The sequence below is a fragment of the Tribolium madens genome, unplaced genomic scaffold, assembly GCF_015345945.1.
Source record: "Tribolium madens isolate multiple individuals breed KSU strain unplaced genomic scaffold, Tmad_KSU_1.1 Scaffold_3;HRSCAF=73;Tcas5.2_LG2, whole genome shotgun sequence".
NCBI lineage: Eukaryota > Metazoa > Arthropoda > Insecta > Coleoptera > Tenebrionidae > Tribolium > Tribolium madens.
In genome coordinates this window covers 8969873-8992902 of record NW_025401006.1, presented here as the reverse complement: position 1 = coordinate 8992902, position 23030 = coordinate 8969873, and the positions used below count along the sequence as shown (strand labels likewise).

Below are 23030 nucleotides of genomic sequence, written 5' to 3'. Positions count from 1 at the left end.
AAATATTTAATAAAAGAGTAACTTAGAATAAATCTAAATGGATCTCGTAGCATTTAATTCATAAAAAATTCACAAAAATTTATCGTCAAAGTTAACAGAGGATTTATGTGACCATAGTCATTGGTTGCCGAGGTTACCGCTTATTCAAAATTCATATTTTTCATTCTCAGCGTTGTGCAGTTCTCACTTTAAATTAAAATATCTTTAAAACGGTCCATTTTAGTGGTATAAAAGGTTATGCGTTTTTTATTCAAAATTGATTACTCTTTAGATTTAAGCAATAAAAATTAGTGTTAAGAGACCAAAAAACGGAAAAACACAGAAAATGTGACCTGCAACTGCTGAAACCGGAAATTGAGTAAATGTATCCGGTTTTCGTAACTACTAGTCCAAAGGCTATGTTCTCGCAAGTAACTATTGTAAATTTTATAATACTTGGTCAAATGGTTCCAAAGTTATTACAAAAAAAAAAACAATTACCATACCCACATTCCGAGGGCTGTAAAATTCTTATCAATAGAGATCGGACACGAGTTATTATAAAAATTAACATCATTTTATAGGTCATTTTTGAGGTTTAAATATTGCTTCATATTTATGAATAACCCTGTATATTCGTCATTAGTCAGGTGCAGCTTAAATACTGCTGAAGTAAGTCGTTGGTTTTTATTGTGAAAGTTTAGCGCTTCTGGTATCTAATTGTTCATGTTTGTCTAAAGTATGTAGTCTATAAAAGCAGGAAAAATAAGGTCGAACGTGCAACGCGTAATAAGCTCATAAAATCGTCTGCATAATTCAGAGGGTGATTTGTGCCGTCGTCCGTCATCGAATAAACAATTCGAGTTCGCAGTGAAGCAGGAAGAGCGGAACTTCCGCGAACATCCACCCTTTTTAGAAAATCTTAGTGCGGCAATAATAATAAAAACTAATGACTGTGGTATGGTTTTATTTGTGCAGCGAGCCTGGCAAAGCCTTGTTACATGAAAAACGAGCCAGTTGTTGGGATATGTAGTTCAGTCGTGCCTTTGATATTTTCGACGTGATGTCGATGAAAAAGGACGGTGCTATCAGGAAGGACGGCGCAGCATCCCTACGGTTCGCGAATGTCGCTCAGTCCTCTCTGGGCATTGCTTCTGTGCGGTTCTTTGCTCGGCACCCAACCTCCCTGTCCGTCAAGCCCTGTAATCTCTCCTGTACTAACGCGCTTATCCCGAGTGTCGATCAGAGTTCAACTCAGCAGGAATTAATTATTCAAACCCGCGAACAAAAACGATTCTTCGACGCAAACACAACACATGATCTCCACGCTCAAACCAACGGAAAGAAGTCGCCGATAAACAACACGAGACACGCGGCTATTCTTGATCCCGTGCTGCGACCTCCGACGTCGTACACTTCTCTTCTGGCACCCAGTGCATGGCAAGTAATACCCTTTTATTAAATTCCAGGGGAAGACTAACCGCGAGATTTTCAGACCTCGATCATCCATTGAGAACTGAACATCCGACGTTTTGAATAGGTAACGACTTTGGAGACAGATTTTATTAAAAATAACTCAACATTTGAATAGAAACAATTTTAAAACGAAAAATCCTAGATTAGATGGCCCTATAATTCCTTGCACAGGATGAATCAATTTTATCGCTGTCAGACTCAGCATCGGATTTATTAAGGGGGCCCTCTTCCTAGTACTATTCTGCAACAGAAATAATAGCCTGTATTTAATACACGAGAGCTTTGAAGCAACTTGTAACTGGTTTGCTCAAAAAATTATTAATTAACAATTAACAAATAAAAATATTTAACTAGAATTTGAATAAAACTGAAAGTTATCTGCACTTTTTATATTCCAGGCCGCACAGAATATTTACAATTACTCGTATTAAAATGTCTGTTTTATAGATTTTGTATAATAAACAACTTTAAGACAGGCTACAAATATTACTGTCAAATAAATGTTGTTAAACTACCTTTGAAAATGAATTAACATTTGTTTCAATGAAGTTTAAACGGTTAAAATATGTTAAAACTTAGGAACCTGTCAAGCTTTTTGACCCAATTTTCTGTTATCAACAGGGATATTTGATTATACTAAAAGGCTACAACATTTTCAAATTAAATTTAGACTAATTAATTCCAAAAGCAGTTGGAAACATTGATATTTATGTCATTTAATCTTTATAGCTGTCGGTGCATGCTGTTGGATGATTAACAATTACATATTTGATATTGTAATGGTTTTTCGTGCAATTAATGGGTTGGATTTAAGTAGGTGCAGAATGAAAACTATTCTAAACTAATGAATCCACATACAGGGTGTCCCAGCGAGTTGAAAAAGTCCATTAGTGACCTTTAAATGTTAAAATTAAAAAATATTACATAGGACATTGATAGATACTAATCTAGTCTATCGCCTAAAATTATTTTTAACTATATATACAGCGTGTCTTAAAAATAAGTTACAATACAAATTTGTGTTTTTGAATGAAACACCATATGTTTCTTAGCGTTTTTGGATGTAGATTTGTATGACAATGTTTTTAAACTAGACTTTTTCGTCAATTTTGCCTAGCTTTAAAAATAAGACGGTTTTTTTGACGAAAACATGCACTTTTTAAAAATTTATTACACAAAAACTAAGGCATCTAGAAATATATTTTTTACTATCGCAAAGAAGAAGGTATAAGCTATAAGGTTGTAACATTTTTTTATTGTGTTGCATTTGCAGAAATAAAAAAATGAAGGCGTTTGTTAAAAGTTCAATAACTTAAAAAATTTTAATGGAACACCCTATTTATTGTTTTGCATTTAAAAGATTATTAAATTGTCTTTCTAAAATTATTTACTTTTAGGTGTTTATAATCAAAAAGTAAAAAGATATTGAACGTTAAACATTTAAAAAAATAATTACTATTGTTTCAGTAGCCAAAAAGTGCACAGTTGCACAAAAGATGTAAGAAATATCACTTAATAATCACATTTGTGTTAAACTGAATTCATTATTCTTTATTTTTACAATAAAATAATTCGAATTTCAGTATTTATAACGACTTTTACATTTTCTGGATAAATCAACGGATAAGTGATAAGTGGAATTACTATGGTTGCCATAGTATCAACAATGCTCAGATATTGATAGACATTGTTGCTACAATTAATATTGAATGTTAAAATATTTTCATATTCATATTCATATACATATTTTATTTATATATTTTATTTTTTTATTCATATATTTTCACTAAAAAATTACTAAAACTTTATATTCTGTACTTTCTTCTTTGCGAATTAAGAAAAAGTTTGTTCCAGCTGTCTTAGTCTTTGTGTAATAAATTTTTAAAAAGTGCATGTTTTCGTCGTCTAAAACTAAGCGAAATCGACTAATAAAAGTTTAGCGTAAAAACATTGTTTTAAAAGGCTACATCCAAAAATGCCAAGAAACATACGGTGTTTCATTTAAAAAAAATGTATCGTAACTTATTTTTGGGACATGCTGTATGGTTGAAGATAATTTTAGATGATGCACAAGATTAGTATCTATCATTTTTTTTAATTGTACCATTTAAAGGTCGCTAATGAACTTTTTCAACTCGCTGGGAGACTCTGTATTTCGAAACGATGTTTTGTATAGTATAAAATTTCAAATTTGAGTGTACCTCTAGTGTGAAAACCATATTTCTACACGAGAGCGATTTATTTAATATTTATTGTAAATTATAGACCATCATGTTCATATTTGTTACGGTAATTAGGTTTTACATTGTGACTAAATTTCTACTGATAGGTCAAAGTTATATTTTTAATGAGGTTTATTGGACCGTGTTTTTTAGCAAAGTAAATGAAATTTTCTCTACAAAACATATATCTATAATATTTATGTTGCTTTCAGTGCATACATTATAAATCAATAGTGCAACAGCAATTTTTTACTGCTAAAAACAGAATTTTTGTTTGATCTTTTTGTGAAATAATCTTATTCAACTTACTTTATTCTCAGTTTTACGAACTACGTTACAGAGAATATTTACTAAGTTAGAAATTGATTTAGACAAGTAAACAAATTAATCAAAATTACCTAGTTTTTGCTAGTAAACATAATTTTTATTAATTAGAATTTTTTAACAACGATTGAAGTTAAAACTTTTTATTTTATTTTTTTATAAATTTAGATTTAAGTGTAGGTTTGCAGGAAAACAAAACTGCATGTCAACAAAAATTTTTTATGGACCTGCTAAGCCACTCCTTGCAAGGGAAATTTTACTTCGGTTAACTCTGAACATTTTTTATAAAAAAAATAAGTTTGGAAGAACACTAAGACAAGTTTAATACACAGCTCAATAAGTCTCAACATGTATTTAGATGAACACTAAGACAAGTTTAATACACAGCTCAATAAGTCTCAATATGTATTTAGATGGCCATCCTCTATGTTATTTTTTAAACATCCATAATTACAAAATAATGTGAACTCATTTTATTTATTCAGTTCGCCTTTTAAGCAAATTAATATATATTTAGGTATGAATAATTGTTCAATATGAATAAATATTACAAAAAGTTTTTTTTCGAGATAAATTAAAATTAATTTTTAAAATATTTTGATACAAATTCTGCCCGTGTGACCAACCAAAACAACGCCGCCATTGAATTTACATAACAACAACTCTTTTATTTACTGCGAGATTAAAATAAAAAATATTTTCGATCACGAGCCAAATATTACAAAACTGTCTCCTGCCGCCACATTTAATCAAAACGCTCCCAATAAAAATTTCATAATTGACAAAGACAGGTATTCTGTTATGATTGACGGTATTGATGAGTGCAATTGATCAAATGGCCGTATGAAGCGTGTGAAGTTTTGCCTTATTAATGCGGTCTATGATTTGCACTTCCCGTTTTAGTTTATGCGACAACGTTAACTGTTCTGCGATGCAGTTAGTCTGTCCGAGCGGTTATTTGCACCACCGTTTATTATTTGTTTTGCTATGATATTTGTTCCCCGTTATATTGCATGCCAGCGACTCTAATTTACAACGTAAACATACGAGAGAGGATTCGCTATTTTTTAACTAATAAGTTCTAAATCAAAAATATATAAAACATAAAGCTAACTAACAAAACATTATGCAGGATAGTTAAACTTAAGACAGGCAGAAGTCCTAGCCTTTTTGAGGATATGAATAAAAGAGTAAAAATCTAAATTTTTAAACTAAATCTTATAGGGCTAAGGTTTAGATAGATAATGTACAAAATTTTTACAAAAAAAAGAATTAAATGTCAAGTCTGCATAAAATAAACAACGATGATTAATTGTGCTAATATGTATTGTTTATATTCTGTAGTTTGCAAAACAGACTTGTAAAATTGTTAATAATTATTTACTGCTGACAGTCATTAAAACAACCACTTTTGCTTTGATTTAAATCCTGCTATAAAAATTCCACCACTTTGTATAATTCTGTTTGTATAATATTTACGTTGGGTTTGGGTTTGTGCTAAAGCATCTGTACTCGTTATTTTGATTATATTAATTTCATTATTCGCGGTTTGGAACATCATAACACAAAAATGTTGTCAAAAAAAACACGAAAGCATTCCAGTGTTTTATTTTTGTCTTGATACAAATTTGCTTACAAAAATATTGTTTAATGTAATAAATAAATTACTATAAAAGGGCATTTGGTAAAATAATGATTTAACCACGGTTGTATAGCTGTGATAACAAAAAGTTAATTTGACTCACAAGAATGTTTAAAGAGAACATACAGGTGTTTTACAGCGTAATAGGATCTGTAACCGTTGTTTAAAGACAACAATCTGCAATTAACAATTAGTTCTGAAAATGGAATTAAAGTGAAAATGTGATTATCTTGTTTGTATGTATTGTAGTTAGTTATTTTAAAGTTTGTGGTTATTTTATCTTCGCTTAGAGTATCCATGAATTTTCATGAATGATTGTTTAGTTCTATAGAAAAGATAATTTTGAATGTTCACATCTAAAGGAACGTTAGAGGTTTCCTTATAGAACATCTTGAAGACAGTTCCACTCCTTTTCATCTTAAATCTAAGATATTTTGGGTTAAATTGAATAACTAAAAGCACATTTCAAGATACTCTACTTCACTTCATAATTTGTCTTTTATCAATATTAATAAAAACGATGAACCACAATAAAAAAATTAAGTCATTATATGCATTTTGCCACAGACGTAGTGGGAAGTTCTAACAATAATTATATTAATATTGGTCAATAGATTTTGAAGATAATATTTTGCTAACATTATAAATAGTCTAATCACCCAATATAAATTTTATATAGGTATTATCCATTAAATTTTAATTGCATAAATATTTATACGATCCATTATTAATTAGTAACACTCTGCTATAAATTATAATGATCTTGTTTTGTTTTGCTATAGTATTGCTTGTTGAATAAGATATATGGTCTAAAATATGATATTTTGTTAAATTTTTTCTAAAGTCTCTAATCAAGAAAGTAAAAAAGCATAAAGTAAATGTATAATTTATTTCTGACATGAAACACTACGACCCTTTGAAAAGTTTGTTAAGTAATACTTGAATTAAAATTTTAAATGAATTATGAACTTTTAATTTGTTTCTCTTTTTCAAATCGTCGAATCTCATCAACCACTAGTTTATTTTCTTCTTATTCACTAAATTTTAATTAAGCATTCGGCTCCCAGTTTCTCGAGATTTCTCTTCTTGTTTATATTAACAAGTTAATTTTAATTTTTTTCAGATTAAATTGTTTTTTTTTTTTAAATAAAATAAATACAAACAGGTAGAACATTTTTTTAATTAGTTATTATAAAAGTTAAGCGAAATTTAAAACTCATTGTTAACATAATTAACGTACAAAGAAGTTCGAACGAAATTATTAACAAATGACGAAGAAGACAAAGCAAATTAAAAACGACTTGTTATACTGATAATGATGAAAGTTTTCGTTACAAAGCTTTATTCCATTATCATCTTTGACGTTTAAGATTAATTTTTTAGGATTAAAGTGTCTGAAATTAATGAGTCCTGTAGAATTTTATTCTTCAAGATAAAAATCCTATTATTACTAATAATAACTTTATTTTGCGGCGTTTTAATCAGACCTAATACACGGTAGTGACAAGAGTATTCGGTTTAGTTTCCACACCATAATCCTAACATCGCTTCAGATGTGCGTAGAAAGCAATCGACTGAAACGTTCAATGGACGAGAGAAAACCACAAAACTTTAAAAATGTGCCGTCACAATTAAGTCATGATGGATATAAATCATATGGCATAAATAAAAATGTAACAATTTGAGACAGTTTCCAAATATTTCAAGAGCCACAAATAGATGAGAGTAACACTCCCTTTCATAATAAAATGTTCTCGTTTTGTTTATGGTTCTTTATCTTATGTTTTGTTGCGGATATAGACGCAAAACATAAAATTGTAATTTATTTCGATTTAAATTTAAACTAGTTGTTCACATAAATTCAAGATTTAATTCTGAATTTTTGGTAGACTGAGCTACAGGTGTTTCAGATCCGACAGACAGTATTTCAAATTTAGTAAATTTAAATAAATAGCAACCGAAAATTGATGATTGTTTATAAAAATAATTTCTTTTGTGTGTTTGGAGTGCCGATCCAGATCTGCTGAAGTGTCTAGTGTGGTCAAAAATAACTGTCGACTCAAAGCAGTTTAATTTCTAGTTAAGTACGTTTCCTAAATATAAAATGATTCTATAAATATCGTACATGGAGCACGTTGTATTGTCCGTGTAGAATCTCCAACCGCTAGCATTCTACATATTACAAATTAAACTGTCTTTCTCATATTGAAATAACCTGCGGCAATTTTCATTTAAGACAAAGCTTTATAAGAACAAAAGTTTTTGCATTCAATCCCAACTGTTCCGAGCAGGCCGACTCATTTTCTTTTATATTTCCTTGTGGAATTTCTGGACACATAAATAATTCTAATTGTTAATGGTTTGTTCAACTACAGCTGTACATTTCATTAATCACTTTAAAGATTGGAACGCTAGTGGCAAGCGTGAATAAGACCTAAACGTATCCTTCTGGGACATCTGCATTAATCTTCCTAAATTGAGATCGTAGTAAAGCATTACAAGGGCATTATATGAATTAATTTGCCATATTGTTGTCGGTTATGTAGCGACTGTCTAACCAGCTTAAAGTATTACTCTCTTCCGACAAAGTTCTGAAGAGTTGCTCGCTTCATCATGACAACGCATCTATTTCATCCTCCAACATCTAACAATGAATATTTTTTACAGTCAAATATTGCAATATGTCGTTTGGAATATAAGTACAAGCACGCAGAAATTCTTGACGGATATTAAATTTTTAAGAATACAAGCAAATCAGGAATTCGTAACTGAGAAAACCCATTTTTAATCTTCGGGTTTGATTCTTTGTTAGTCCAACACTCAAAAAGGGTGACACTATGTTTTCTAAAGACATTTTTTCTGAAGGAGGATTATCGGATCAAAAGCAATCGAAATATGAAAAGTTTGTTTTTAGAATATGTTGCAAATCTGATTCTCAAAAAGGTTAATTCATTTAATATGGCATTTTGTTTTTTTTTAATAAAATTGCTTTTGATAGTAAAAAACGGAAGAAGACGGATTACCCTTGAAAAAGAATCATCCGGCATGATGGCATTTATTCCGTCCGAATCTGAAATTCAAATCCGTTCTATTATTTCTCCATTTACGTACACAAATGCGTTCTGCTAAACTTCAAAGGATGTGCTTACTTAATAAGCGGGTTTCAATTCTTATTCTCAAGAGAAATGCTAATTGGCAGCTGTGAAATTTGCTTCTCGTCTAATGGAATAAAATTATTAATGGTAACTGCTTAAATTTCAATAAGCAATTGGAAAAGTATCAATATCTTCACTCAAGTATTGGGGAAAATTAATAAAGAAAACACCCAGATTGCTGAAAAAGCAACGAAAGCTCTTTTTGAGGATTAATTGATTGCATGCTTTGGTACAAACAGAGAATTTGGGTCGAGATCCGGAACGTGACAGGATCATCTTATGCACCACCACTTTTTCTTTGACGAATTAAGTTTAATCAGCGGAAACCTGTAAAGTGCACACCATTCATCTTAATCGAAACGAACGTCACAATATGAACAAAGTAAATCATTACAAAAGGGTCACTAGCGTGCACGTTGTGTGAAAATTTATTACGAAACCTTAATAACAAACAATCGGTTGTAATTTAGGGATGCGAGACTAGAAAGGGTTGAAATTATGCCACCATCTTACCGGATCGATTCTTGTATACGGATCTTGTAGCTCGTAAAGATATACGAATTGATGAAACTGTTAAGCCTTCTTCAAAGAGACTGACGGAAACGTGATTATATTTTTGGCACACCTATCACTCGACCGAAGAAATATTTCGGTTATTTATGAACAACGTAGGTTAATTAAAAAAAGAATTTACAACACTGCTGTGTGAAAATAAACACATAGTTGGGTTGTGACCAAACAAAATGATATTATCTCATTTAAGCAAACTAAATTATAGCGGATGCCTGCTGACTCATCAAATCATACTAGAAATAGACCTACGAACTACTATTTTATTGTACTGTCGTATCAATCAGCAATCATCAGTTTAGCAAATATACTGGGTTATTCATAAATATGAAGCAATATTTGAACCTCAAAAATGACCCATAAAATGATGTTAATTTTTATAAAAACTCGTGTCCTATCTCTTACTGATAAGAATTTTACAGCCCTTGGAAATTTGTTTTTTTTTGTACTAAGTTTGGAACCATTTGACCAAATATTATGAAATTTGGAATAGTTACTTGCGAGTAAACTAATAATCACAAAAACCGGGTACATCTACTCAATTTCCAGTTGCAGTTGCAGGTCACATTTTCTGTGTTTTCCATTTTTTTGGCCTCTTAACACTAATTTTTTATTGCTTAAATCGATAGAGTAACCAATTTTGAATAAAAAACGCATAACCTTTTATACCACTAAAATGGACCGTTTTAAAGATATTTTAGAGTGAGTACTGCACAACGCTGAAAATGAAACGCTGCGAGACATCTGTTAACTTTGACGATAAATTTTTGTGCATTTTTTATGAATTAAATGCTACGAGATCCATTTGGATTTATTCTAAGTTATGAATCTGAGCTAAACTCTTTTATTAAATATTTTCGATTATTCGTCTAATAATTGTCCAATCTCAAGTTGACAGATGTCTGATGGTTATTCGTTGCCGTGGATATCACTCATTCAAAATTTATTCTTTTTACTTTCAGCGTTGTACAGTTCTCACTTCAAATTAAAATATCTTTAAAACGGTCTATTTTAGGGGTATTAAAGGTTATGCGTTTTTTATTCAAAATTGATTACTCTATTGTTCTGAGGAATAAAAAAATAATGTTAAGAGGCCAAAAATATTAAAAAACACACAAAATGTGACCTGCAACTGCTAGAACCGGAAATTGATTAGATGTATCCGGTTTTCGTGATTACCAGTTTATAAAGTTTGTTCTCGCAAGTAATTATTCCAAATTTTATAATATTTGGTCAAATGGTTATTAAAAAAAAAACAAATTTCCAAAGGTACCCAAATTCCAAGGACTGTAAAATTCTTATTAGTAGAGATAGGACACGAGTTTTTATAAAAATTAACATCATTTTAGAGGTCATTTTTGAGGTTCAAATATTGCTTCGTATTTATGAATAACCATGTACAGTCTGTTCCAGAATTCACGCATTATGTGGTCCACTTTCAAAGAGTTATAAAAGTTAAAGAATTTGCAAGTTTACGAGCGAATTTGTGTTTTAATTATTAAACAATGTGTTCAATTGTAAGGGTCATTTATTTAACTCTGAATATAGCGCTATGTTCAATATAAAAAAGCAGTGGATTGCCATTGCTGTCTTTTTATGATAGTATAGTAGTATAGTAGTAGATTTATATAATTTAAGAGCAATGAAATGAAAAACTGCTTCATTTAAATGAGGATCATCACAAGATAAACAGAAAAATTACAGGCAGATAAAACATCAAATACTTCAAGGTAAAAAATGAATTAACAGCGAAAAATGATAACGTATAATTTCAATCTTCAAACATCTAGACCTAATTTTTTTTTTAATTTAAAAAACATCAGAAGCAAATTATGCAGGTGACAGTTTAGAAAGGGTAATAAAAAATAAATGAGGACCAAATGCTTAGACTTAAAGAGGTTTTAGGAAGAAGTTAAAAAAAATAAATAGACATCAAAATACAGGGTGTTTCACATAATTTTACGAGACCTGCGCCTGTAAGATGCAATCAATAATACATATTCCGAAACGAACGCTATTACAAATTTTGAAAAATTGGATTATCTTTTCTAGTTTGTTCAATTACAACGTTATTAGTTAGTTAGTGATTAAGATAGATAAACTAGAATCATATTCATGCCGTTTCTTGATAGAACAAATGATAATTGTTCCTGAAAAACTGCAGTTTATCACTATTATTTAAACAGTGATTAGTTTGACAACTAATGTCATGGGTTTCCAAAAATTAAACAGTTAGAAGTGTATTTTTTGTGACTTTTGTATATTTGGGTGCGTAAGTACATTACGCGCAAGCCTCGAAAAGTTATGTGAAACACCCTGTATTAACTATAAAGACTATCAACTGTCAAGAAGCAAACATTCTCAAAAGTATAGGGGCTTATCTATGTCCTAAAAAAAATTTGTTTTATATACCTAAATAACATTTGATTATGGAATTTGAAGGGCGTCATCTCATCGCACCCTCCCCTCTGAGTTTGTAAGTGATTGTAATGAAATTTTGACATCATTTTTTTGATATGCTATATAATAACCCAAACGTGCCAAGTGCAGAGAAAATCCTAATAAAGTGATAAGAAATTATAATAAAGCGATTCTGCGTGAGTCTGAATACGTGGGTCGGATGCGCATTAGAAATTCTCAAACCTGCATAATCTGGAATTTATGTAGAAAATCTTTTAATGTTCATTTTATATAGCGCCTCATAATAGGAGAATTAGCAGGCTTGCATTATATTAATCTTTATTATGCCAGCCAAGCAATTTGGAAGTTACTTTACATCTTTAAGATTGTGCATCAGAAACTTTCAGGATTAAGACGAAAGCGTCATTATAAGCATATGATAAAATTCTCAAATAAAAAACGATGAGCAGGAAACTACCAACAGCGATCCCGACTCCATTTAAAACAGGAAATCAGCACATCGAATTAAAGTCGTGCTTGAACCGGCGAAAGCTCGGGCTGGTCCTTGTATATAAAACTGGAAGCGTCGTCGACGATGGACGATAATTAATTGAATTGGATGTACAAGAGAGATGGTAGCTTGGAGGCCTGCTGTCTGCCGGTCGCGGACTAAATTATGCATCTGATAAACGTCAGGGTTAATTTCAATCATACATTTATCGAAGCGAGAAACCTGCTTTATTATAAACACCTTTTAAATTTTAAACGCCGATTTGAAATAGAATGGATTTTCACTGACAGCCAAATTATTCAACTTGTATTTGCGACACAAATCGTAATTTTTAAATTTTTTAATGTTCCACATTTTGAGCTAATCCCCTCGGAGTAACTCCACCTGCTTTATTTAATTAACCATAAAAGATAAATTAGCAAAAGAGTTATTAAAACATTTCCTCCCCACGTACTTGCTCTAAATCCACGGAAACTTCATAATGGCTTTAATAGGGTAGTTTGAATAAAATTCAACTTTTTATTTTTTGGTTTGACGAATTTACATTCAAATGTACTTTCTTTATGTGTTTTGTTTAAAATTTATGTTAATAAAAAATTTCATTATTTACTAGATTTTTTGTTGTGTCAACAGCTGCACAATGGAGCAGATTGTGAGATATTATGACCATCTGCGAAAACTGCCATGAGCTAAAGTGAACTTTCAGTGTCTTTTTATTCCTTCGCAATTTTGTGGTTTATTGAAACAACAGAGAAGCGAAAAGCTTGTTTTCGCTTAAAAAGTACACTTATCCAAGTTAATACGGATCTACTCGAAAGACCAAATTGTTACATGTTTAGAAGCAAAAGATCGGGTCATGTAAAATGTATGTGGATTTATCTAAAAGTCAATATAAGTGAAACAGCAAAATGTAAATTGAACTCCTGTGTTCACAAAGTTTTAGTAGAATTTTAATTTAATAAATAAATTTTTGTTAATTGTTACCAAGCAGATGAAGTTGGGTGTTACTAAGTCCTTATTTGTTGATTCTGTAGGTAAACTAGATTAGAAGCAAGGTATGTTTTTTATATGATGTATCTATAATTATTATTTTATTGAATAATTGATTTAATTCTGAAATGGTCATTAATATGAGTAATGAATATTCGTAAAAAAATTATGTTTTGGCAGTAGCTGAGACATACCTAAAGCTCATAAAATAGCAGCTTCTTTCTTAAAAACAAACGTCTATTTTTTGAAACTATTTTTCACCCGCATTCGCTGTAGTAGGAAAAAAATTATGTTAACACATTTTTAAGAGGTAAATTTGATTCATCTTCACCAAGTGGATGTTATTACCGATATAAGTAAAATTATATCTACGTCAACTCCACATTTAGTCATAAAATGTTTATTCAAAAGATCAAAAAGGGACTTTCGCTATTATCAGCCAAAAATTTTAAGCTCTAATTTAAAAAATTTAAAACATAATGTTAAATTTTTGCGAGAGAGGTTTTAAGCTTCAGTCACCCCCTTGTCTCTTTAACTTTCTCCATAAGAATAATGTGATTCTATTTCTTGTGTTAAATTTTTTAAATTAGAGGTTTAAATTTTTGGCTGATGATAGCAGAACTTTAGCCGAAACATGTTCTTTTGTGACTTTTTTTGAATAAACATTTTATCATTAAGTGTGAAGATTTTACATATTTTTGTTTAAATGATCATTAAGTTTTTATTATTTTTTTAATGAAACCAGAAAAAAGTAATTAAAGGTGAGTACTCTAATAACACAAACTGGAGGTGTACGCTAGTTTTGACGATTTCTCATTCTCACTCGCGTCGAAAAAAACTCGTTTATTTAAACCATTGCAAGATTGCAGTTTGAAGCATTTGCTCTTGAAAAACAACCGAAACGAGTATTTCAATTATGCAGCAAATGAGAAAAATTACAAAAGTGTTAAACGTTCTACTGAACCAAATAATTAAAAGATCTTTGTGCTCTTCATTCTAGTTAACAACACGATTGTAGTGTACAACATTTTCTATATGGTTTCATTTTCTAAAATTGAAATAACAACGATTTATATTTAGTTCCGTTTTGCAATTACAATTAAGCAATTTTTGTTGGGTTTTCTGCGGCGATTAATAATAGTAAGAAAATTTGTTGTTTCAGATATCAACTTGTGAAAATCACTAATCTAGAATTTAAGGTAAGTTAATTTTAATGTTGTTGTAAAGTTGAGTAGTTAATATTGCACATGCTTTTCATCGAAACAACAATCGTCTTAGTGTATTATAAAAGTTTAATGAAGACGGAAACATCTTGATCGGCTCTTGGAGTGCGTCTAAACTCGATAAAACTTTAGATCGATTCGCGAACTTGTGGGAATTCATAAATTTATTAAAAACTACACGAATAATCCAAAACTCAGCAAAATTCACAATGAGAATATATTTTTGTTGACGTAAACAATCTACCCTGGTATACATATTTATATAAATACTGCCCTCGAGGACCCGAATTTCGCTTCTGGAGTTTGTGAATTTATGTTGTCGTAAAATCTACAAGAAGTGGCATAAATTGCGGTCGAGATAAAATCGCGAGTTTTGGGTGTATGGCGCTTTTTTCTCATTAAGCGAACATGTCGGTCAACTATTCATTTTTGATTAACATGATGTTTTAACCCATTGAAGCTGCAATTGATTGTTTAATTTACATTAACTAAAGGGACATTGTTTGGGCAAAATTTAATCATCGAACGTAATGGGCTTGATTGAATTTTCAAGCTGGGAGACAGATATTCAGGAAACTATTTTACTTTGAGTGAATTTGACACGACCCGAATTATCGTTGAATTAACTATCAATTAAATTGAGCTCCGTTTTTGGAGACTTTTAACGAACGTTTGCAAAGTTTCAGAGTGGAAATCGAAAGTGGTATTCCTCGGATATTAAGTATTCAAGTCAAGGGATGTTCGCTCTGTGAACACATTGAGTTGTGCCAGGGGTGATACAACGCCCTGTATCAGCTGTGTTATACCAACTTGGAGTTAATACACAACTTTAGGAGTTCGTTTATGATGTCGAGAAATTTTTACAAATATTTTAAAGGGCTTCCCCTTTCTGTTCGTCTACGTTTTAATGCTTTTGTACTTTGTAAACTTAATCGTTTTATTGGCTATTATACTCGACTGTTTCATTATAATGCGCGCTTATCTAAATATACACCTTTGAGTTTTCATCACTCTTGACTTCTTTATTTAGATTCCGAACGTTAAGTGCTATTTCTGCAGCCACTAGACGCACTTAAATGCGTAAAATTCGTAATTAAACATCTGTTAAGTACAATCTAAAAAATTACACAATTCTTTTTATGCGCCACACATACTTGGCACTAATACAAAAATGGCAAAAAACAATTAACCAACACTAAAACTCGCTTAATAATTTGACTGTTATTTCACAAGGGTAAATCGGTTTTGTCAATAGTTTGGGGTAAAGTTTGAGGTTTGGACCACAAATGTCCAAATAACAAATGTTCCGAATTAAGACAAGTGAAAATAATTTTTCCAGTAATTAATTTTTCAATAAATAAATTTAAAACTCTCTTGCTATAAGTTTGGAGCAATTTCATTACGAGGAAAGCAAAACCATTAATGCATTTGAAAGTACGGTTCTGAAGCCGCAATCGTTAGCTGCAGTGCAAATTGCTCTCAAATATCCTCAGATTTTCTTCATTTGCGTTTGAAGTGTTGAACTAAGACAAACTCGGTAGAGTGTTGTATAATCTTCTTTGAGCAGTTTTTGCTACCAAGTTACATAAAATAACTACTAAAGAGGGACACTATAAAGTTTTTGTTAATGGGTTATTGGAATGAAAAAATATATTTTTTTTTAAATCTCTATATTTGAATATTTTAGGTTGTTTTGTTGTTAAAATACGAGCAATTATGCAGATAACTTTAAATTTGGTGTTGCTTGTTTTGTTGCATTGAATTATGCTATACAGGGTGCGCCAGAACTCGCGCCCCAGAAAAAAAATTCAAGTAAGGTAAGTTACCAGGAAACTGGAAAAAGTGTTTAAAAAATTCTGTCAAAAAAATTTGCCATTTATTTTTTGACAATTGACATTTTTTATGTCTATTTAATGATCCTGATGATCTTGTACAGTGATGGACAGTGAATTTCATCAACCCAATTTCTGTGAATTCACAAAAATTCACTGTAGTCTGTGCTTTATTGTGATGATAACTGACATTCAAAGACGTATTGTCACATTTAATCAAATTCAAACATACCAGATTGCCAGCAGTAAGTGCGTTTAATAAAAAGAATATCTCTCTGGTACAAGAAGGTATGTCTCAAAGACGTGTCTCTATACTTTTGGGTATACCAAGGACTTCCATTTCAAAGGTAAAAAGTAGCAAGAAGCATCGAGCATTCTATCAACATGACAAACGTTAATCAAAATTCTGAAACAAAGACTAATTTACACTTTTAATCTGTCAGGGAAATTGGGTGGACGAAATTCACTGTCCATCACTGTATATGTTTTTTTTTACAATTATTTAGTAAAGGTACCAAAATTTTGCCAATAAAAGCGACATTGAACAGAGTTACAATTTAGGATAGCTTCCTTGTTTCTTCTTAGCCTGTAGTAAAAAAATTTGGAAAATTATTTTTCCAACAGAAATAAATAGAGTCAAAGTGCAAAGTTTAAACTCTTATATAACTTCAAAATTTTTATAGATAAAATTTTTTTAACATTTTTTCCATGTTCTTGGTATCCTGGTATTACTTTATATGGCATTTTTCTCTGGGGTGCGAGTTCTGGCGCATATAGTGAAAAATCTTTGCATTTTGTGATTTAAAATGGTAACCAGAAAACAGCAAAGTTTTAGAGGGAACATGCAAATTTTTTATATGTATAACCCGTATTCATCCACAGGTCGTTGTTTACGAGTTTTATGTGGGATCGTTTTTGCTTATGTTGCGAAGCTTTCCACGACAGCAGGAAAATCTCTTACAAAAGATTTTATTTATAATTTCAGGCTAACAATAAGTGAAAAACGTTTTTAACATATTGTTAGACTCGGAGAGAAGAAATGAGTTCCTAAGTGGCTTCTCAATTAAGAATTATTTATTTTCCTTTAGAAAATTTTCCGTTATACATAAATCGGATTGTCGCAGTAATATCGCCTTGTTATAGAAGACTAAAAAGCCTTCGTATTTTATTTCATGAATTGTTCTTTCATCTTATCTTAAGAATCTTTTCATTGGCTTCAGTTTATTTTTTTTAGTCTCTTGAGTAAAGTCCAAGACCAAGTCATTTGGTCATTTATAAAAAAAAACACCAGAGGTTGCGAAAAGTCGTTAAATTACCGTTAACAGTGGAAATTGCTTGTTTTTAAGAAAATAAAAACAAAACTTCTGAATGGAAAAGGTAGCACACACACATTTGAACATCATCCGAATCCCAAATCGGTCTCATGACGTGAAAACCAAAGTATCAAAACTGAATTCCTGTCGGCGTCGTGACGTCACAATCAATGCGATAGACAGAGAGACGGCGCGCGCCGTCGTCACGGTAACCAGAGAAGAGAGTGGTTAGAGCGTGTGTTGCTTGGTTACCTGCGTTCAGGTGAAAATGGACTTTACCATCTGGATGCCAAAAAATAATATACTTTTCGTACCAAATTCAATTCAGACGATGTTTCTTACATGAGAGGAAAGGCCCAATCACCAGAGGGCAACACGACAACAAATAATGAAATTTCCACAAAATAACAAACATGAGGGTAATTTATTGAAAATAAATTGTTGCTGCCAGTGTTTTTAATCCTTGCTTGGACATGGATGGTTGTAACATGTCTTTTTTTCTTGTACCCAGGAGGACGTCCCTCTCAAAATCAATTTTGATACGTTAATACAGTGTATTTTTTATACTAATTTTATACCATACTGCGCTTTGTTGAAATAATGATTTGCTTCATTATTTGGGAGAATAAAACTAATCAACTATTTCAATGGAGCGCAGCAGGAGCTTTTCTCCAGTAAACGACTGTTTTCCGTTTCCGATACATATTATACCTAATGATTACTTGAGCAATTTGTATTTAAGCGGTAAATCGTTCTGAATTTATATTTCAAAACCTTAAGAGATTTCTGATAATCAAATAGCAGTTTTGTATGTTTCAACCAAAAATAGTAAATTACATACCGACGTGGAAGGAGCTTCATTAGTTCATTACCAAGGCGAAATTTGGTGACCAACAAGCCGAGATACGATGAAGCAACGATCATCAAAGTTTGTATACTATTTTATTCACATTCTCCTTGAACAACAGAAAGCCAATAGTTAATTTATAAAAGTGGTCACTCTCTTCACATGCACCTTACATTTCATTATTATATTATGATTGTAAATAAAACATTTTACCTGAAGTCATCTTAATCACAATATGAGCACAAATGAAATCAGAAATCTGACGCGATTTTCCATAATTATAACGGGTGTTTATTTAAACTTGGCGTCATAGCTGGCGGTGATAATTATATGAGTGTGTTGTGAACAGACCACCAGGTGTCAAATATCAGATTATATCTTTCAATGCGATGGTTTGTTCATAATCAAACTTTCATGGATAGCTTTATTAAAAATTCAAGATATTATTTGATATTTTGATTTTTAATTGCTTTTATTACCTTTTTGGAGAATTACACTTTGTTTTTCTGAATTTTTTACAATCAGCTTTTATTTCAGAATCTTATATTTTATAATTTATAAAGCACTTATAAAAATAAATAGGTATTATTGATTTTGCTTTGTTTACAATACTCCAAAAAGCTTAGAAAACAATGAAAGGCTTTAATTTATTTAGACCAGTTATAGAATGAACGGTTTTCTGCATTTTTGTTGAATAACAACAATGGACAAGAATTTAAAAAATCGGTTTTGTCATATAATTAAGTACGTAGATAACGTATCTACGTACACTTTTGAATGTTTGTGATGAAGTGGATTAAATACAAAAATTTTAATGTTTTATTTTTATATGATTTTTAAGCTTGGTAATAAGTAATAAGTAATATTAAAACAAGCTTCACACTCTAATTGTAAGGTAATTTTTGAAATTTTTGCAATAATTTTATATTTTTACTCATTTTACCTAAACATTTTTGTTTATGAAAAGGGAGTGAAGTTTACGTGCATAGCCGAACAAAGTTTACTTTCTATTTTGTTCAATATTTACAAGAAGCGAGTTCTTTGACGATTCCAATCGAACTAAACGTTCTTTTCCTTCCTATCTATAAAAAACGAAAATTTGAATAAACCATGTTTATTGTGCCTACTCACGTGAACGGCTTTGTGGGTCGACGGTGTAAAGATCTTGAACTTACGTGACAAAAGTATATAAATTCATGAGTTAAATGTAGAGCAGAGCCACGTCCATTTTTAGTATTCATATTCCGCTAGAAAAAGTGTTGAGTGAATTATTTCCTTAAATCTCGGCCATCCGTTCCACTTTTGACAGTGATGAAATCATCTTGTTCACAAGTGAAATACGATTTGTTTCTTGCTGCAAGATATCCTTCTTTGAAAATATTCACCTCAAAATCTGACTTTGAAGAATATTTGACAACCCATTGTTTTTATCTTTGAAATGTAAACCGAAAAAATTCGACTGGGGTGTAAGTATGCTTAAAACTGACGTTTTGAAGCATTTCAGGTTTTTTGCCTTTTATTTGTTTGCGGTTGCTTTGACAGTTGTTCTTTGATCTCTCTGAAATTGGGACGTGTAGACTTTCGACCGCAAGCTGTACATCGGGTCTGAAATTTTCAAGAATTGGCTAAATCCAATTTAAATAAGTAATTTTTATTCCGATTCGTTTTGAAAACACAGTTAAAAGTAATTTTGATTCGAAAAGTGGTAAATAAAATTTAAGAAGCTGTCAAATCAATAATATCAATCTGCTTCCTGCAGCTCTTGAAATTCAAAATCACTAACCGCTTGTAATAACACTTTGAGGTTAATTAAACTTGGAATAAATTAGGAACCAACTTATAGTGTACTTACTTCGTACTTGGGCTAAGATTGCAGATATTTAATTTAGGATTTTAGGCTTCAAATCTTTTTAGTAAAAATTTGTATCTACAATAATTAAATAAGATTAGATTTTTTTGGACAAACCGCAACCATTTTCAAACTTAATTCAATTGTTGTTGAATTAATTTGATTATGTCTTACTTTTACCGCCATTAAAATTTTATCTTCCAGTCGTAAACACTGGGTATATTTTTTATGGAAATCATCATAAAATTTGTATTAACACCTATAAGCGGGAAAAACTGGATTATGCTCTTATTACGATTTAATAAAATAATATTAAACTTCGAAATAAGTACTTGGTCTATAAATTAAATATGACTAAAGTTTATGTAAAATTCCTATTTTTTTTTTTTTTGATAATTTCTTTTAAGGGAAACTGGATAGTTCTCCTAGGGATTCAGCGTGATATAAATGTTACAAATGTTGGAGAGATGAAATAAATTTTCCTTATTCAAACAGGAGAGAAACATAAAATTTTAACGTTGATTAATTGGTGCTGCTGAAGCCGTTAAAACGCGGAAAAATATTCATCAGTCAAAAAACAAATAAATTTGGAACAAGGTTTTTGCTCCCAACTTTTTGAAAATGAGATAAACTATTATCATCAATTTATGATCTTAACAAATGTTATTCTGAAAATGTAAGCACCCTGGAGCCGGTCCTTATTTTTCGAAATATGTATGTATGTGTTATTAAAAAGCTTAATTATTATTAAAAAAGTTAATTATTTCTCGTTTGCAAAAATTAATTAAATAGGCATATTTCCATTAAATCAAGCTAATCCTTTTATTTTAAATGTCAGTGCTAGCTTAACCATCTGAAACAATAACGTAAAAACAGCAAAACGGAAAACCTGATTGTATATAAAACTAAATTAAATTGTGAATTTCATAAATCCAATCTGTCGACAAAATAATAAATATGGAATTTTCACAATGCGATATTTTATACGACAATAAAATTAATATTGCGTTCACCTGAAAGCCAGCTCAATACAAGAAAATTTCACTTCTCAAATATCAAATTTTATCTCATGTTGTGTACGTTAATATTCTATATTTCGGTGCACTTATTTAAATTGGCCTTAACGTATTTTTCTTATCATCAATTTCATACTCGGCGACGTTTTTGCCAAAATTTTTGTTCATGCACTTTACGATATTAAACTCCAACATTCACGTCTATTATTACTGGAACGTCAGAAAATTTTATATAATACCAGAAATTCCTTACATTTATTGTTGTATTATTTTAATGTGTGCACTTGAGATTTTGCTTCTTCAAGATCAATTTCAGGGCTCGAAATGTAAATTGTTGAATTAGTTTAGAGGAAAAATTATAACTAGACCATAAGACTTAGATACTGCAGCTTTAATGTCATTAGAGCAGATCTAGTGAGCTTCCACTACAATTCGGATTAAATTCGTATGAATGGAGTTGAGGATGCTTCAGTTTCTACTCTCGCAGGTGTTTGAGTCGTTCTATTTAACACCTACATGGTGGTTTGACCTTGTTTGTAATTATGTTTGTTGGTTGTAAAACCTGACCAGTAAATCGAGTTGTTTTAAGGGACTGAACATTGGTATTTGTTTACAGTTATTGTATAACCGTTTTTAGAGTAAATTTGGCTCGGGGTTACTTAAGGATCGATTAAGAAAAAAGTTAATATATTGCATCAATCAGATTTTTTTAAGACAGTTTGTGAATATTATGCAGTTAGTCAGTGGACAAAAAGCCAGATTTGAATTTAATTCAAAGGACTACAGAGCACAGGGTAATGATGCAAAAGCTGAGCTTTTCCTCGGTTCGTATTCACCGTGCGAAACAATTAGAAAAATGGACAATCAAATTAATGTCCTGATAAAAGAAACTTTGTAAAGGATAGGGAGTGTGCATTTTGTTTCGCTGAAAAAGTTTTCGTTCTAGTCAGCGCCACAACATTGACAAAACATTGTGGTGCTTGGAGCGACATTGGCGCTTTCTAACTTCACTTTAAGCTACTAGCGAACAACTTTTCGTTAATCACAAAACAATGTTTTCTTCGTTAGCATTTATTTTGAGAAATCTTTTGAATTGTCTATTAATATGATCGACTTATTTAATGGCAAGAAGCATTATTTTTTCTTTTGTGTTGGATGCTTTATATCGTACTAAATTTAGACGATATCGTTCTGGAATGACGTTTAGATCTTTTGTACGGCAGATGTGATGTTATTAGTTGTGTTGACAGTAGCAATTCGACTGTGATGAGAACGTTGTCAGTCTGCTATACCGATAAATCTTATGTTGTTGTATCGCCTTGTATCCTTATCTTGAAATGGCGGGAGTGTATTCAATAGACCATTAGAGAGATGCGTCACAAACAGATACTGAGATCAAGAATTTCCTCTCATTGAAATGGTTTAAATGTAATAACGTCGGAATACCTTCTGGCTTCTGCCTAGAGTTGATTGTTCTCTTATAATAATAACTACAATTAATTTCATCCAAAAATGTTTTATCCTTATTGATCTATTTTAGCCCGGCTATCGTAAAATGAGTGTTTGTGAAAAAGTTTCCAGTAGTGTAATCCATTTGTTAGATGGACGAATTGCTGGTCATTTATCTTTTTCAAAGATCTTAGAATCCATTGTGATGTCTGTCGTTGTAACTTACCTAAAC

The 23030-nt window shown here is 31.0% G+C and overlaps 1 protein-coding gene across 8 annotated transcripts in view; it reads left to right on the top strand.

Moving 5' to 3' along the window:
• Nucleotides 1–1102: 1102 nt before the first annotated feature.
• LOC123008245 (poly(rC)-binding protein 3) overlaps nt 1103–23030 on the top strand; it is a 60980-nt gene continuing 39052 nt past the window's right edge. For 5 of the 8 annotated variants that reach the window (XM_044403991.1, XM_044403990.1, XM_044403988.1 and 2 more), the window contains exons 1-2: nt 1474–1519; nt 14432–14468. The gene's annotated coding sequence lies outside the window, so the exon portion shown is untranslated. Of the gene's footprint in view, nt 1420–1473; nt 1520–14431; nt 14469–23030 lie in introns of those variants that run through there. The other 3 variants (XM_044403982.1, XM_044403986.1, XM_044403981.1) reach the window with 3 other exon arrangements.